The sequence below is a fragment of the Piliocolobus tephrosceles genome, chromosome 14, assembly GCF_002776525.5.
Source record: "Piliocolobus tephrosceles isolate RC106 chromosome 14, ASM277652v3, whole genome shotgun sequence".
NCBI classification, from domain to species: domain Eukaryota; kingdom Metazoa; phylum Chordata; class Mammalia; order Primates; family Cercopithecidae; genus Piliocolobus; species Piliocolobus tephrosceles.
In genome coordinates this window covers 63,054,982-63,071,552 of record NC_045447.1, presented here as the reverse complement: position 1 = coordinate 63,071,552, position 16,571 = coordinate 63,054,982, and the positions used below count along the sequence as shown (strand labels likewise).

Below are 16,571 nucleotides of genomic sequence, written 5' to 3'. Positions count from 1 at the left end.
AAAAAAAAAAAAAGAATCTTTAAAACCTAATCTTAACCCTTATTTTAGGATGGAAAAGAGACACAGAAAACAGATACAGAGATTAAATACACATACTCCCTCTTGATTTCTAGAGCAGTTTATTCCACCTGTATATAAAGTCAATCTCAGATCAAGGTATTTCCCTAATAAGGTATTTAACAAAAGAAACTTTCTCTACCAGGTATTTAATAACTAGTTTCTAAGTCTTTTTTTCTCATAATATATATCCTTTTTTCCACCACTTCCACTTATCCATATATAAAACATGTCATGCGTAAGGTGGTAGCATGAGGTATCCCCCAAGAAAATTTGAAATGAGTGAAATGAGACTGCCATCTGCATTAGATCCATAAAAAGCCAAACAGATGCAAAGTCACCTTAACAACTAGCTCCCAGGACAGTTGCCTAATATCTGCTTGAGAATATTAACATATCTAAAGAAAAAGAAATTTGTCTATAACAAGGGCAATGGTAGGAGAAAAAAAGCAAGGGGGTAAACACCGTCAATACTCTTACAAGCACAGCCCAGGAAAGGAGTCCAAAGTGTGCACCGTGAACAACACAGGCCACTGGAAAGAATTTCTTTATAGGAGGAGGAGGCCCTCAGGCCCCCATCCCACCCTTAATATTCTCTGCTGAAATTCCAACCTCATAAAGAGATGAACAACATTTGGATTATAATCTGACTCCCCATTTAAATTTGCCTGCCAAGGAGAGGATGTACTAATCATTTCAATATGAGTACATGAGTATGCCACCTCATATGGTATATAGATATAGACATGTTTACATGGTGCATGTGTGTGTGATCTCTATCTCTCAGTTGATGAACAAAGTGACTGTATCCACAAAAAGGTGATGTTTTTCAATGGTATGTTAACAAAATTAGGCTCCTAAGGCATATGAAGACCAGAGGCAGACCAAGGATCATGGTTAGTTCTTTAAAGATAACGAGTTTCCCTTTACCAGTGAATTTTGTCATCTTTAATATGAGGGTGACAGCTTCTACTTCATCTGTAATACCTACGGCACCTAATAGAGTATCACATACATCATAGAAATTCAAATGCTTGTTAAATTATTGTATTCTAAAATAAAAAAAGGTTATACTTTGGAAAGTGAAGGAAACTAGAAGTCCCATGCCTATGCCAAATGTACAGCTTGAACATCAAAACCTAACAATTTTTAAAAGCATCTTTTTTTTTTTTTTTGAGACAGAGTCTCACTCTGTTGCCCAGGCTGGAGTGCAGTGGCGTGATCTCGGCTCACTGCAAGCTCCGCCTCCCGGGTTCACGCCATTCTCCTGCCTCAGCCTCTTGCGTAGTTAGCAGTACAGGCACCCGCCACCATGCCTGGCTAATTTTTTGTATTTTTTTTTTCAGTAGAGACGGGGTTTCACCGTGTTAGCCAGGATGGTCTCGATCTCCTGACCTCGTGATCCGCCTCGGCCTCCCAAAGTGCTGGGATTACAAGCATGAGCCACTGCACCTGGCCACATCTTTTTTATTTTTACCAAATCAGTACACAATTGTCTAATGTTGTTTCATGCAAATCTGCAGCAAGTTATTCTACATATAGTAAGGAAACATTTATTTGCTGGCTGCTAACAGATTTATTACCTTAGCACATCTGTACTACAGGAATACAATTTGACAGTCACACTAGTAAAACAGTAAGTAAGACACTCAACATTCATCCGTGCCATCCATAAATATATGTAAAAAACCACAAAAAAATGTATCAAGTATTATCTATTGCAAAATGAAAGTACATTAATGGTAAACCCTGCCCTTCCCCTCCAAAAAAATTTCAATCAACTATACTACTCTACCCTCTATTCTGCCTTCTACCCTCCTGCATAAGGAAGCAGCAAACTACCAGTTTCTCATGCATGTTTATTCACACACACACATTCTCTCTTTCTCTCTCTCTCTCACACACACACACACACCCTAATTCCAGCATATCTAATTATCACTGTCCTTTGTACACAAATATGTCATGTCAGCAACTGGATGCTATTTATGGACAAAAGGGAAGCTTCAAAGACCAATGCACAGATATAAATTCTTGATGTGAAAGTATTTCTTACTTTTTTTTTAGAGACAGGTTCTCACTATGTTGCCCAGGCTGGACTTGAATGTCTAGACTCAAAATGATTCTTCTGCCTCAGCCTCCCAAATAGTTGGGACTACAGCCATGCACCACTGCACCCAGGCCTTCCACTGCACCCAGCCCTTCATGTAAATATATTTCTTACAAAGAACATTTATTGGGTGAAAAATATGGCTCCAGACGTGGTAGAATTTCTGGGTTTAAAAAACATTTCTCGGCTGGGCACGGTGGCTCAAGCCTGTAATCCCAGCACTTTGGGAGGCCGAGACGGGCGGATCACGAGGTCAGGAGATCGAGACCATCCTGGCTAACACGGTGAAACCCCGTCTCTACTAAAATACAAAACCTAGCTGGGCGAGGTGGCGGGCGCCTGTAGTCTCAGCTACTCGGGAGGCTGAGGCAGGAGAATGGCGTAAACCCGGGAGGCGGAGCTTGCAGTGAGCTGAGATCCCGCCACTGCACTCCAGTCCGGGCGACAGAACAAGACTCCGCCTCAAAAAAAAAAAAAAAAAAAATTTCTCTGTTTTTTTAGTATCCTTTAGCGTTAATGTACATTAAGGGAAATTAATGTTTTAGTCTATCAAAAGCCAATTCAGCTAAGTATGATTCCTTTTAAATCACCATTTTGAATCAGAGAAAGATATGAACTATCACATTGTACTTCCACAAGCCTACCTGTTAGCATACGTGTTGATAGAATGAACTTCTCTAATCCTAGATGGTGAAATGTGTATTACAAGGAGATTAGATACCATAGGGCTGAGAACTGAGTGGCCTTTCTTTGAGCAAATGTATTATTTCAGTTACTTACATTCTTTATGTCCTCCAACCACATAAGATACCAAATAATAGCATATATGATTTTGTCAGTCCATACATATAAAACATATGTCTAAACACATGTCAAAATATGTCATAAAGAATAGAGAAGTAACATTAATGTTTTCTCATGAATAAAGTGTGTCGATTGGGATAAATGTATATGTAACCAAAATTCACATCTGGTGAACATAAAATTTTTACCATAACAATTTTTAAAAGTGATTTCAGGCCAGGCACAGTGGCTCACACCTGTAATCCCAGCACTTTGGGAGGCTGAGACGGGCAGATCACCAGAGGTCAGGAGTTCGAGATCAGCTTGTCCAACATGATGAAACCCCGTTTCTACTAAAAATACAAAAAAAAAATTAGCCGGGCGGGTTGGCAGGTGCCTGTAATCCCAGCTACTTGGGAGACTGAGGCAGGAGAATCAGCTGAAATCAGCAGGCGGAGGTTGCAGTGAGCCGAGATGGTGCCACTGCATGTCAGCCTGGGAAACAGAGTGAGACTCTGTCTCAAAAAAAAAAAAAAAAAAAAAACTGATTTTAAATCCTCTACAGAATTTTAACAGAATTGTTTGCCCTAGAAAAAAAAATTTATCCTTAAAATACATCATTTTAAATTAGATAATTACTCTTTATGTAACACGTGAACACTTATGATGAAAAAATGCATGCTCGCCTTGTATAAATTCGAACAGTTAGATATCTAATTAATAGTTGATGCTGACTAAATAATGAAACTTTTGTCTAAAGTAACTGGCAAAAGGCCAGAAACAGACAATGCAGTGAAGAATGGTCCATCAGAATTTCAGAAAAGCAATTACTTAGATGAAAATAAATATCAGCCTTTATTAGCATGAATAAAGAGAAAATTAGAACTGTAAGGGAACAAATATTTCTTTTAATTCAACAACGATGCAATATAGCTGCCTCCAAATTAAGTTACCTTTCATTTGCTCTCAAATTTCTCTAATTCAACGATGAGGTATTTTAATTACAAAATTTGCAAGGTAAACTGTAAAGCAAGCTCATGTTTCCAAATATGCCATGCCAGAGTTGAACACGGTTATTTATTTAAAACTTCACTGGACCACTTATTTTGGGTTTGGAGATCATACGATAATTTTCAGTTTTATCTCTGTTGGTGTTTTTCTAGTCATGACGGGATGTCTAGGAAGACAAATTTTCTCAGTAATGGTTTTCTTCCCCCTTTCCTTTTGAGGTATTTATAAAACCAAAAACAATTATTTCTGGGTACTTAATTCCACCCTCCAGGGCATGAAGTGTGTCTCTTATCATACGGAACACCTAGAATGCTTTTAAACTCAATGATAATTAAGAAACATCAAAGTAAAACCAGGGTGTTTCACAGGCAACTAGGAGCTATCATCTTTTGGCTACTGAATGACATATTTCTTGTCCCCTGGAGTACTACCAAGAGTTTTTTACCTAAACAATAGAATGTACTTTTTTAATGTAGCCTTTACTCTTTTAAGGATCAGACATATCCGAGCTTTAAAAGTAAACTGCTAAAGGCAACAAAAGCAAGAATAGACAAATGGAACTGAATCAAACTTAGAAACTTCTGTGCTGCAAAAGCAAAGGAAACAATCAGCAGAGTGAAGAGATAAACTATAGAATGTGAGAAAATATTTGTAAATCATATTTCTGATAAGGGGTATCCAGAACATATAGACAACTCCTAAAACTCAACAATGACAACAAAAAAACTCATTTAAAAATAAGTAAAGGACTTGAATAGATATGTCCACAAAGAGGATATATACAAATGCCCAATAAGCATGTGCAAATATGCTTAACAACAGGAATCAAGGAAAGGCAAATCAAAATTACACTGGGATATCACCTCACACCTGTTAGAATGGTTACCATCGAAAAAAACAGAAAATACTAATAAGTTATGAGGTTGGAGAGAAATTGGAACCCTTGTGCACTGCTGGCAGGAAGGCAAACGATGCTGCCCCTATGGAAAACAGTATGGAGGTTCCTCAAAAAATTACGAACTACTGTATGATCCAGCTATCCCACTTCTACGTATATGTCCAAAGATTGAAAGTAGTGTCTTTTAAAGATATTTGTATACTTATATTCACAACAGCATAATTCACAACAGCCAAGAGGTGGAAAGCAAACTAAATATCTATCTACAGATGAATGGAAAAAGAAAATGTGGTATATATACATATGATGAAATATTATTCAGCCTTAAAAATGAAGACAATTCTGTTATATGCTACAACATAAATGAACCTTAAGAACATTAAGTTTCTAGCTAAGTGAAATAAGCCAGAACAAAAAGATAAATATGTACTGCATGATTCCACTTCTATGAGGCATATATAGCACGCAAACTCTTAGAAATAGAAGCTAGAATAATGGTTTCCCAGGGCTGGGGGAAAAAGGTAAACGGGAATTTTCATTCAAAGGTTAAAAAAATTTCAGCTTTGCAAAATTAAAATGTTCTAGAGATCTGCTGTACATTAAGTTACAGAAAACACTACTAAACTGTACACTTAAAAATGGTTAACATGGGCCAGGCACGGTGGCTCACGCCTGTAATCCCGGCACTTTGGGAGGCCCAGGCGGGTGGACTGCCTGAGGTCAAGAGTTGGAGAACAGTCTGGCCAACATGGTGAAACCCCATCTCTACTAAAAATACAAAAAAATTAGCCAGTCATGGTGCCGTGTGCCTGTAATCCCAGCTACTCGCGAGGCCGAGGCACACGAACTGCTTGAACCAGGGAGGTAGAGGTTGCAGTGAGCTGAAATCACACCACTGCACTCCAGCATGGATGACAGAGGAAGACTCCCTCTCAAAAAAAAAAAAAAAAAGATTAATAAAGTACATTTTATGTTTGTTTTCTACCACAATCAAAACTGCTCTTTAAAAAGTCAACTTCTAAGAAACTAAGAATAGCTAAAACAATCTTGAAAAAGAAGAACAGAACAAAGTTGTAGAACTCACACTTCTCAATTGCAACACTTAATACAAAGCTCAAAGCTACAGTAGTCAAGACAGTGTGGTACTGGCATAAGGACAGACAGAAAGATCGATGGAACAGAACAGAAATTTCAGAAATAAACCCTTATATATCATGGTCAATTAATTTTTGACAAGGGTGCCCAGACACTTCAATGGAGAAAAACTGTCTTTTCAACAAATAGTGCTGGGAACAACAGACATCCACATTCAAAAGAATAAAGTTGTACCCCTACCTCATACTATTTACAGAAGTTAATCCAAATGGATCAAAGATCTATGAATCCACCCTGTAAGAGCTCAAACTGTAAGACACTTACAAAAAAACACACAGGTAAATCTTCATGATCTTTGGGTTAGACAATAGCTTTGGTTAGACAATAGATTTGGTTAACCAAATCTATTGGGTTAGACAATAGCTTCTTAGATAGCATACCAAGGACAGAAACAACAAAAATTGACAAATTAGACTTCATCAAAAATTTCTGTGCTTGAAAAGGCACCACCAAAAACTCAAAAGACAGCTGGGGCTGGGCGCGGTGGCTCATGCCAGTAATCCCAGCACTTTGGGAGGCCAAGACCAGCACATCACCTGAGGTCAGGAGTTAAAGAGACTGGCCTCACCAACACAGAGAGACCCTGTCTCCACTAAAAATACAAAAATCAGCCGGGCATGGTGGCACATGCCTGTAATCCCAACTACTCGGGAGGCTGAGACAGGACAATGGCTTAAACCCAAGAGGCGGAGGTTGCAGTGAGCTAAGATCACACCACTGCACTCCAGCTGGGTGACAGAGCAAGACTCTATCTCAAAAAAAAAAAAAAAAAAAAAGACAGCCGGGCACAGTGGCTTATGCCCTATAATCCCTGAATTTTGGGGGGTCAAGGAAAGAGGATCTCTTGAGGCCAGGAGTTTGAAACCAGCCTGGGCAACATGGTAATACCCTATCTCTACAAAAAAAAAAATATTAAAAAATTAACTAGGCATTGTGGCTTGCACTTGTAGTCCCAATTACTAGGGAGTTTGAAGCAGGAGGATTTCTTGAGCCCAGGAGTTCAAGGCTGCAGTGAGCCATCATCACACCACTGCACTCCAACCTGCATGAGAGCTAGAAAGACCCTGTCTCTTAAAAAAAATAAAATAAAATAAATATAAAAAGACAATTCACAGAATAGGAGAAAGTATTTGCAAACCTTGTACCTACCAGAAGGCTTGTACTCAGAATATATAAACAGCGCTTAGAACTCCACAATAAAAAGACAAATAACCCAATTGAAAAATGGCCAGTGGAGATGTCTGTTTTCCAGAAAAGATACACAAACGGCCAATAAGTGCATAAGTTGCTCAACATCACTAGCCATCAGGCAAATGCAAATCAAAACCACAGTGAAATGTCACTTCATAGTCACTAGGATGATTCAAATAACAAGATACTACTTCATACCCACTAAGATGTATAAAAATAAAAAGATAATAACAAGGGCCAGGCACGGTGGCTCACGCCTGTAATACCAGCACTTTGGGAGGCCAAGGTGGGAGGATCACAAGGTCAGGAGATCAAGACCATCCTGGCTAACACAGTGAAACCCGTCTCTACCGAAAATACAAAAACTTAGCCGGGCATAGTGGCAGGCACCTGTAGTCCCAGCTAGGTGCCTGCCACCATTTCCCAGGCAAGAAAATGGCGTGAACCCGGGAGGTGGAGCTTGCAGTGAGCCGAGACTGCGCCACTGCACTCCAGCCTGGGCGACAGAGGGGGACTCCGTCTCAAAAAAAAAAAAAAAAAAGACAATAACAAGTGTTGAGGAGGATGTAGAGAGACTGGAAGAATTATACACTATTGGTTAGAAAGTAAAATGCTGCAGTTGCGTTGGAAAACAATTTGGAAGTTCCTCAAAAAGTTGTAAGTAGATAGGCCATACCACCCAACAATTCTACTCTTGAGCACACATCCAAGAAAAATGAATATATTATGTCCACAAAACTTGTACATGAATGTTCAGGGCCACATTACTCAAAAAGTGTAAACAACCCAAATGTGCTTTCATTGAATAGATATATAAGAGGTAGTATATCCATAAAATGGAATATTAATGTACATTTTAAGTGAGTGAATTATATCTCAATAAAGCTAATAAAAGTAAACTGCTATGATTATATAGTGTTATCATATAAAGTATGAAATGTACCAATTGGAAAGGCACTTAGAAACTCCCAAACTCACTTGACTTACAAATGACAGAACAGAGGCTATCAAAAGTAGGTGGAATAGAACAGGGCCTCTATATATACCCAGTCCCAGTGCTGTTCTCAGTCTCTAACAGGCAACAGCACAACTGCCTTCCAAGGAATAGCCAGTCACCTGCATAGAGATACTGACTGGATGAAGAGTAAGTGCAGGATACCGGCAGAGAGTAGCTACCGCCATGTATTCCTGTCTCTTTAATTACCACACAGCACTGACCTATTTTGTTCTAATTTGGGGGTTTTCATTGCCGGGGGAAGAGTTAAAATTATGGCCTTCATCTTCACAAGTCCCTTTTTTCTCTTCTACTACTCCCAACACAAACCATAATAAATGCAAATGGAACTATTAGAAAAAGGAACGTTAAGACACTCATGCTTTTCCTGTGGGAAGGTGACCAGCCTTAGATGACGATGAGAGATTTTTTTTTTTTTTTTTAGATGGAGTCTTGCTCTGTCACTCAGGCTGGAGTGCAGGGGCGAGATCTTGACTCACTGCAACCTCCGCCTCCCAGGTTCAAGTGATTCTCCTGCCTCAGCCTCCTGAGTAGCTGGGATTACAGGTGCCTGCCACCACACCCAGCTAATTTTTGTATTTTTAGTAGAGACAGGGTTTCACCATATTGGCCAGGCTGGTCTTGAACTCCTGACCTTGTGATCCACCCACCTCAGCCTCCCAAAGTGCTGCAACTACAGGTGTGAGTCACTGCGCCTTGCCCCATCTCTATATATTCTATACAGTACTTCCGCCCGCTGGCCAAAAGGCTGGGGCATAGCCCTAGGATAGCTGGGCATTTAGCATCCCACCTGAGAGAAAGACTATGAAAAATAGCTCATCTCTCTTCCCTAAAACAAGGATAACTTAGCCCATACTTTCACAAGACACCAAGAAAAGCTTAACAGAGGTGGCTGGGTGCAGTGGCTCACGCTGTAATCCCAGCACTTTGGGAGGTCAAGGCGGGTGGATCACCTGAGGTCAGGAGTTCAAGACCAGCCTGGTCAACATGGTGAAACCCCGTCTCTAATAAAAATACAAAAATTAACTGGGCCTGGTGGCGCGTGCCTTTGTCCCAGTTACTCGAGAGGCTGAGGCAGGAGAATCGCTTGAACCCAGGATATAGAGGTTGCAGTGAGCCAAAATCACGCCACTGCACTCTAGTTTGGGCGACAGAGCGAGATTCCGTTTCACAAAAAAAAAAAAAAAAACTTAACAGAGAAAGTACAACTGTTAAAAAGCCTTGCCTAAAAGAAGTGAGGTCAAGGAAAAATTAAAAATAACTTCACAGGGATCTGGCAATAAGTCATTAACATATTTGAAAAGATATTGGAGAACCCCAAAAAAGTTTGGAAAACTGACAAAATCTGTTGAAATCAGGAGACAAAAATATTTTATTTACCCTCAGTAACAAAGGTTCTCCTATTTTAAAAAGAAAAAAAAAAAAAGACAAACTTTTGGGTAAAGAGAGACAAATGTATTAAAATGTACCATTTCCAAGTGTTTTCAGAATTCTTAATAAGGTAATTCTCTTCATCGCTAAGATGTTAAAATACTTTCCAATATAAAATTTACAAATACTTATTTTATTTATGATTTGAAAATGACCACATTATCACCCTTTTTCTCCTCTGCATCTAGCCAACTAAGCAAATGCATTTCTAAAGAACCAGGCTATGCTAGAGGAAAATCAAAGGGGGAAAACAGTAAAGCAAAATTAATAGGCTACATTATTTTTACACAGATTTTAAAACATATATATGACATCTATGAAATATCTTTTAATTATCCTCTAGGTATGGAAAAAGATAAACTGCTAATAGATCCATTCATATATATGATTTAGTCAGTAATAAAAACAGTTATGTCACCAGAAATATTGCTTTTGTCCTCTGAAAGATTTAAAAAAAGAAAGTAAGACTTTTCGTTGCTGTCAAATGTATTCAATCTTCCCCTCAAATGAAGTTTAGATGAAAACAATGTGACTGACAAGCCCCGCACAGGCAAATCTTGGCAACCCTCAACTCTTGTCTATCTCCTTGGCCTGTTAAGCAAAATTCCTTCACAAACTGTTGGTCTTTGCAATAACTCCTACAAAGCTCATTACTGCCAGCGTCGGCCTATCCCCCATGTTGTGCATTTATCCCTGGGATGCATATCAACATGTGGCACATGTCCTTGACATGCACAGAAGAGCCGCACCCCAGGACAGCAGCATGCACGACAATAGTCTCGACTCTTACTTCTTTATGGTTGCTGGGATGTAACCGAGAAATCTAATAACTGTGACAGTGGGGCCTTTCGGTTTTTCCTTGCCTTTCCAGACAGTGAAGCTGCACAGACACTAATGAAAGGTTAAATGAATAGGAATAGTTGACAAGAGGTACAATAAAGAAGGAGCTTGGTAATCCACAGACACTGAGCAGAGATCCTTGGCTCAAGCAGAGAAAGGACAGCACATCGTCGAGTCACAATATTTAAAACAGCTTGCTATACACAGAGGCTTTTGTGTCTGGGTACACGTCTGGCTTTGGACTGAAAAAAAAAAAAGATACTGAAAAGGAATTTCAGCATGGGGCACTTTGGCAAATGTAAGGTCATTATAAGAGAAAAATGTTTTGTGTAGGTTGTTACATCTTTGTAATAAACACAAAAAAGCAGGGACTATCAACTCATGAACCACAAGTTCCAAGACAATACTGTACATTTTGACAACTATTAAATACTGTACCTAGAAGGCTGGCTTGATGCTATTCCCACTGGTAAGATACATGTTGAGTCATTTAGGAGTTTCAAATTCTGCCTTCCTTATGGAAGAATTCCTGATACTCATCTTATTAGAATTTTATAGTCAAGTTCTAGTCTTTAGTGAACGTAATTTGTTACAAATACAACCAAAACTCTCAAAGTTACCTTCCACTCATTGCAAAACTTCGCAGCAGTTACTAGCAATTTGTGAGTACCAGGCAAACTTTTTGTAACTGCAAGCCATTGCAATTGTGAAATGGCCTCAACTAGAATTCCTAATTATTGAACCTATTATTTTTTGGTGCCCTTCTCACTATACCTTAGGGGAAGGTTGTATTCTTTAGGAAGTTTATTTTAAATTATAATAGCAAAACAATTTAAATCACCAAGAAAAAAATACTCTAGAATGTCAAAGAGAAAATAGAGCAAAAAGAACAAAACTGACGTTGTTGTGTACGGATATTTTTAAAGAAAAAAAGTTACGACTATAGCAAAAACTTAACAGAATGATATATCTGTAATATCATTCTTAGGCATATTGAGTTAGAATATAGGTTCTTATGCATTGAGTTAGAATATGGGTTCACAACAAATAGTAAAAGCATACTGAGAACATATTTCAAAACAAGGGAGGCTCTTTGAACAGCCAAATTAAATTATAGCTGAACTCGAGTGTACTGAGGGTTCTAATAAGCAACAAATAAAGACTTTTATTGGCTAGCAACATAATGAGAGCTACTGTGCAAAAGATTTTAAGAAGGACAAATCTGGGTAGTTTATCTCACTGGATTATATTATTTACTTAAATGATAAATATGTTTGTCTAAAGTAATGCTCCTAAAAACTAGTATATAAATATTAAAGTGCAATTATGACCAATGACTCTTTAACATAAACGTATCACAAATGTTAATGGAGAGTGGTAAAAATGAAATTAAATGACAATTATTGAATGTAATATCATTTAAATCCTATGTCTTTAACTTATTTTTTGATCCATAATAAGTCAGGTTTATAAATAGTTTAACATTTATGCTTATAATACGAAGTATTTATTTTAAAGAAAATTTTTCTCTGGAATACAGCAGTTATACGTAGAACTACTCTAAAAGCATCATTTACTGAAAAGGGGTTGTCCTTCATAAACCAAAAGAAGTTAACTCACTTCTCAGTGATTTGGTAGGAAGTTACTTTTAATAGAACTCTGAAGGTTGGCTTCCTAAAACCAGAGTAACTCCCTCAGTTGACAAAAACTACAAACAGTAGTCAAACCAAAACATTTAAAATACAGTATCTAGTTGCATTTTGTCTGATCTTTAAATCACCTGAAAGGCAAAAGCCTAGAAAGCTTAGCTGATACCTTGACTGTTCTTGTAGAAAGTTCTTTTGCTTCTGTCACTGTTTTTTTTTTAATAATAATAAAAAAAAAATAGCACCTCCCAATCTAAACACTGAGCCAGTATCCATTACCCACTCTTTTTTGTGCAACATTCTGATGGCCAGAGTGTTTTTTAAACCTTAAGTATATCTAATAAAATCATGAGGCTCCCTCTAGCTCTTCAGAGGGGAGTTTACTAACCAATGATACTATATAATTCCCATCCAACAGGAAAGATTTGAGGAGGCTACCTCCCATTCCATAAGAAATGTTTTCCACTCTGTTTCTTGTAAGGATGTAGATGGTAAATGAGACCATCTGCTGAGTAAATCAGAAAGCGTTGCTCCTTATATATTTATCAAGTTAAGAATCTATTAACTGCTTCCAACGTAAGCTCTATGTACAAATTTCTATAGTGAAACTATAATCTGTTTAAATCATACAATATAAATTTACCCATCCTGTCTAAAATTAATTTTAATGTCAGAAAACAAACAACAACATGTATGAACATCCACAGAAATGCAAACTTGTGGTCTGGTCTCAGTTTTAAAAATCTACATTTAAATGCATCATCTCAAAAATTCAGACAAAAAACACTTCATGAACTGTATCTGTGGGGTTTATATAAAACAAAGAATCTGTGGGGTTTATATAAAACAAAGATGCTAATAGTATAGAAAACATTTTAATATACCATAGTATTTATACACAACACTAGTATAATGACTTTTGTATTGTTTAATCTTACCTGCAATTTAGTATTGGATATTTGGGGATCATACATTGTTTAGAAGACTATAAATAATATAGTTGAAGTATGCCATCTTACAATAACCATAAAAGCCACATTGTCGACTGGCAAATCATCTCCAACAAGTGAATCTGAACAATACTAAATTGAACTCATATTCACTAAGGCCATCTTTCAAATACTTAAGGAATATTTAAAATCTTGCTGAACCCTTAACTCTAAAATTAAAAGTAAAGGAAACAACTAACTTCAAGTCATCATCTATTTTGGACTCCCTTAATATTAAGAAATATTCCCAGGAACAACAACAAAAAGAATAGCTCCCTCTACCCCCCCCACCCCCACCCCTTTTTGAGCCAGTGTCCAATTTCTTCCTTTCTGAACAGCTGTATTATCCAACTTAAGTTGCTCTGCTAATTTCAGTCCCACAAGGACTAACTTGGAAGGCAAAAAAATACAAGAAAAGATCAATTTGCTGGGAAAGATCAAATGAGAAAACTGTGGGGACAGCACCAGGTCAGCGTGTGGAGAACTAAGCAGACCTGTTCTTCATTAACTGCAGCTCTCTGGGGATGTCACACACTACCTGTCCGTGGGCTTTATTGAACCGCCTAACCCGCCTCTCTGTTCCATTCTTCTGGGCCCAAGTGAATCATATCCTGCTGCTGACAAGTTAGCAGGGGACTGCGGCTGCAACATGAAAGTACTTTTCTTTCTTGTCTAAATCAGGCAGATTTTTGAAAAGACGACACAGCATTGACTCGTGACATGGCAAGATGAAACGAGAGGTCTGGGCCGGTCTTGGAGCTGTGCAGATAAAAGTAATCAAATGACACTCCTGGAATGCAAATTGGCATTCTTGACTGCAGCAATTGCACAACCATGAAACATCCCTGACAGCAAGCAAGATTAGGACAAAATGTTATGTAAAGCACTGAACTCAAGAACTCTCACTTGAAAATTCAAACTGTAACACTTACATTTTAATATAGCAATAGTCAGCTCTGCTTTTGTCTGCTTCTTTTTGTAATCGCATATCCCTATCTGACAGGTATCTTACATCTCAAATAGAAGAAAAAAAATCAGGTATTAGGAATGTACTGCCGCTATTAATATTTTCCTAATATTAATCATAAAATATCATGCACAGTTGATTCTTATTCAAAGTCTTACATGCAAACACCACCCAACTTAATATTCTCAAGGAGAAAAAAAGTTTCAGACCTTCCTCAAAAGATACTCAAAGTTCACGTTCAAGCTCGTTATTATTACTTCCCTCAGGTAAAGATACTCCTGTACTTTGGTAAAGTGATTAGCAATCTGGACTTTTAATACAGTGCACTCTGCAAACTAAGAACTTCATTAAGACTGAACAGTTTAAATGAAACAGCTACAAATATAATATAAAATACAGATACTCTCTAAAGGCTCACAAGGGACTCTGTGTGTGTGTATGTGTGCGTGTGTGTGTGTCCAAAGAGTAAAAGTTTGTACAAGGTCTAACGACTAGGGTACATCTTCAGATCAGACACACTAAGTAACAGTGCCAGAAACAAATTCGTCTCATTTAAAGCATGTATGCGTGTGCACAGTAACATCTGAAACTGCAGAACACAAAGCAGTGGAACGCAAACAGGCTTAGCCACAGTTCAAAGTGATTAGTATATGGGAATAGATATGTAGACAAATAGTTAATATAGATATGTAGACAAATAGTTAATATAGGCTAGGGTGAAGGGAAGAAAAATAAAACCTGCAACCGGCTTTTACAGTGTTCCTGTGTAAAATGCCCGTTCGAAGAAAAACTCTCAAGGTCTAAACAGATATATTTAATATTCTGTTTTGATGTCTCACTTAAATGCAGCTTTCAACAACTGCAAGTGTCCACGAAGTATATAAAAATAATAATAAAACAGGCCACTTTCTGCCATTTTAATCCTGGGTACACAGGATTATTTTATGATGTCTTTTGTACGTCAGTTTTACAACAGCTTGACTCTAGGGTAAATGGGAACCATCATAAATCGTACGCTGCTTTCAAAACCACTTTAATTTCTGTCAGCGTTACTGTAACCACAGTCCTGGGTTCACGCTTTTGTGTGTGTGTGTGTGCACGTGCGCCTGCATTTGACAGTAGCATCTCCTACACTCCAGTTGTGACTTTGATCACTGAAACAAGAGATGTCACATTAGGGAGAAGGGGAGAGGAAAAAAATGCCAACCCGCTATCTCACCTCTATTCTTATATGTTCCCTCTACATACGGAACACACTATGTCAGATGCCCAAGTGGGGGTAACAATAGCAACGCTGGGTGGAAGCAAACTAAAAAGAAGGGAGTGGTCAAGCCCCATTTCCAACAAATCACTTCCCCGAAAGCGGACAGAGCGGCTCATCATCAGGCGAACTAATTGCACGCTTCCTCGCTGCAGAGAAGTCTCTTCTCGTAGAGGGGCTGTGCTGGAGTCTCGCTTCGCAAAGCCAGCCCATCTCCTCCACCACTTGCACTTGGAACTTTTTTTCAACCTTAAACTCACTTCACAGGAGATTTCACCTAGGGTTTTTCAACATATATAATTTTTTATTCTGCTCCCTTCCCGGGCCCCAAATCCCACCCTCCAGTCAACGTGCAAGTAAAACAAATCGGCTCCTATAGAATTGCACTTCGAAAAGAGCCGTCTCTCTGCAGGGCTGATGTTCCTGCCCTGCGTTCTGCACCTTCTCCGCAAAGCCTGCGGGAGCATTTCCTCCCATTTCCATTTACCACTGGAAGGTTCCGAATGTGAAGAAGATGGGAGGGGAAGAGTCAACGTGCCGGGCCTGGGCGGCTGCGCCCGAGCGCACCCGGCACCCACGCACAGCCGCCGGTCCCTCACTCGGCGGCAAGTTGTAAAAGTTCCCGTAGGTCCCAGCCGCCTTCCTATCCTCCCCGAGCTCCTGCCAGCGCTCCATTCATCCCCCGCTCCCCTGCACCTCGTCCCCCCAGCCCGTCCCCAACTCCCTGGAGCCTCCCTAGCCAGCCGCTCACCTTCGCGTGGAAGCCGCGAGCGCGGCCGACCTTGAGGAGCCCCCTCACACGCGCACCCTCCCACCTGGACCTCGCCTCGGAAACTTGGGGCCAAGTTTAGGGGAGGACACTGAGAGCGCAGCGGGGATCAGGTCGGACCGGGGTACTGGTCCCCAGCCCGCCCTCCTCAGCGCCCCCTTGCCCCTCGCGCCGCGGGCCGGAGGGCGGACACGGCCCCCGGGCGGCCCCGGTGGCGCTCGGGCGCGGGGGTCATTTCTGAGGAAGTGTAGAATAAAAAGGGAAGGAGGGTGGAAACTTCTTACCATCTCAGCATGCTGGTTGTCAAGTGCAGCCCCCGCCTCTTGGTCTCCTCTTAGCGGCCGCGCCTGGACCAGCCCCTCGGCCGCCGCTGGCTCTCTCCGTCTCGGCCTTTCTCTCCCTCCCCCTCTGAGTTCCTCCGGGCCGCAGCTCTCGCCGCCTCCGCCTC

The 16,571-nt window shown here is 39.7% G+C and overlaps 1 protein-coding gene across 2 annotated transcripts in view; it reads right to left on the bottom strand.

Moving 5' to 3' along the window:
* Positions 1 to 16,520, bottom strand: part of BNC2 (basonuclin 2) — a 457,144-nt gene extending 440,624 nt beyond the window's left edge. Inside the window, exon 1 of one of the 2 annotated variants that reach the window (XM_023197170.2) lies at positions 16,408 to 16,520. The gene's annotated coding sequence lies outside the window, so the exon portion shown is untranslated. The remainder of the gene's footprint in view (positions 1 to 16,407) is intronic. The other variant, XM_023197169.2, reaches the window with a different exon arrangement.
* Positions 16,521 to 16,571: the final 51 nt, after the last annotated feature.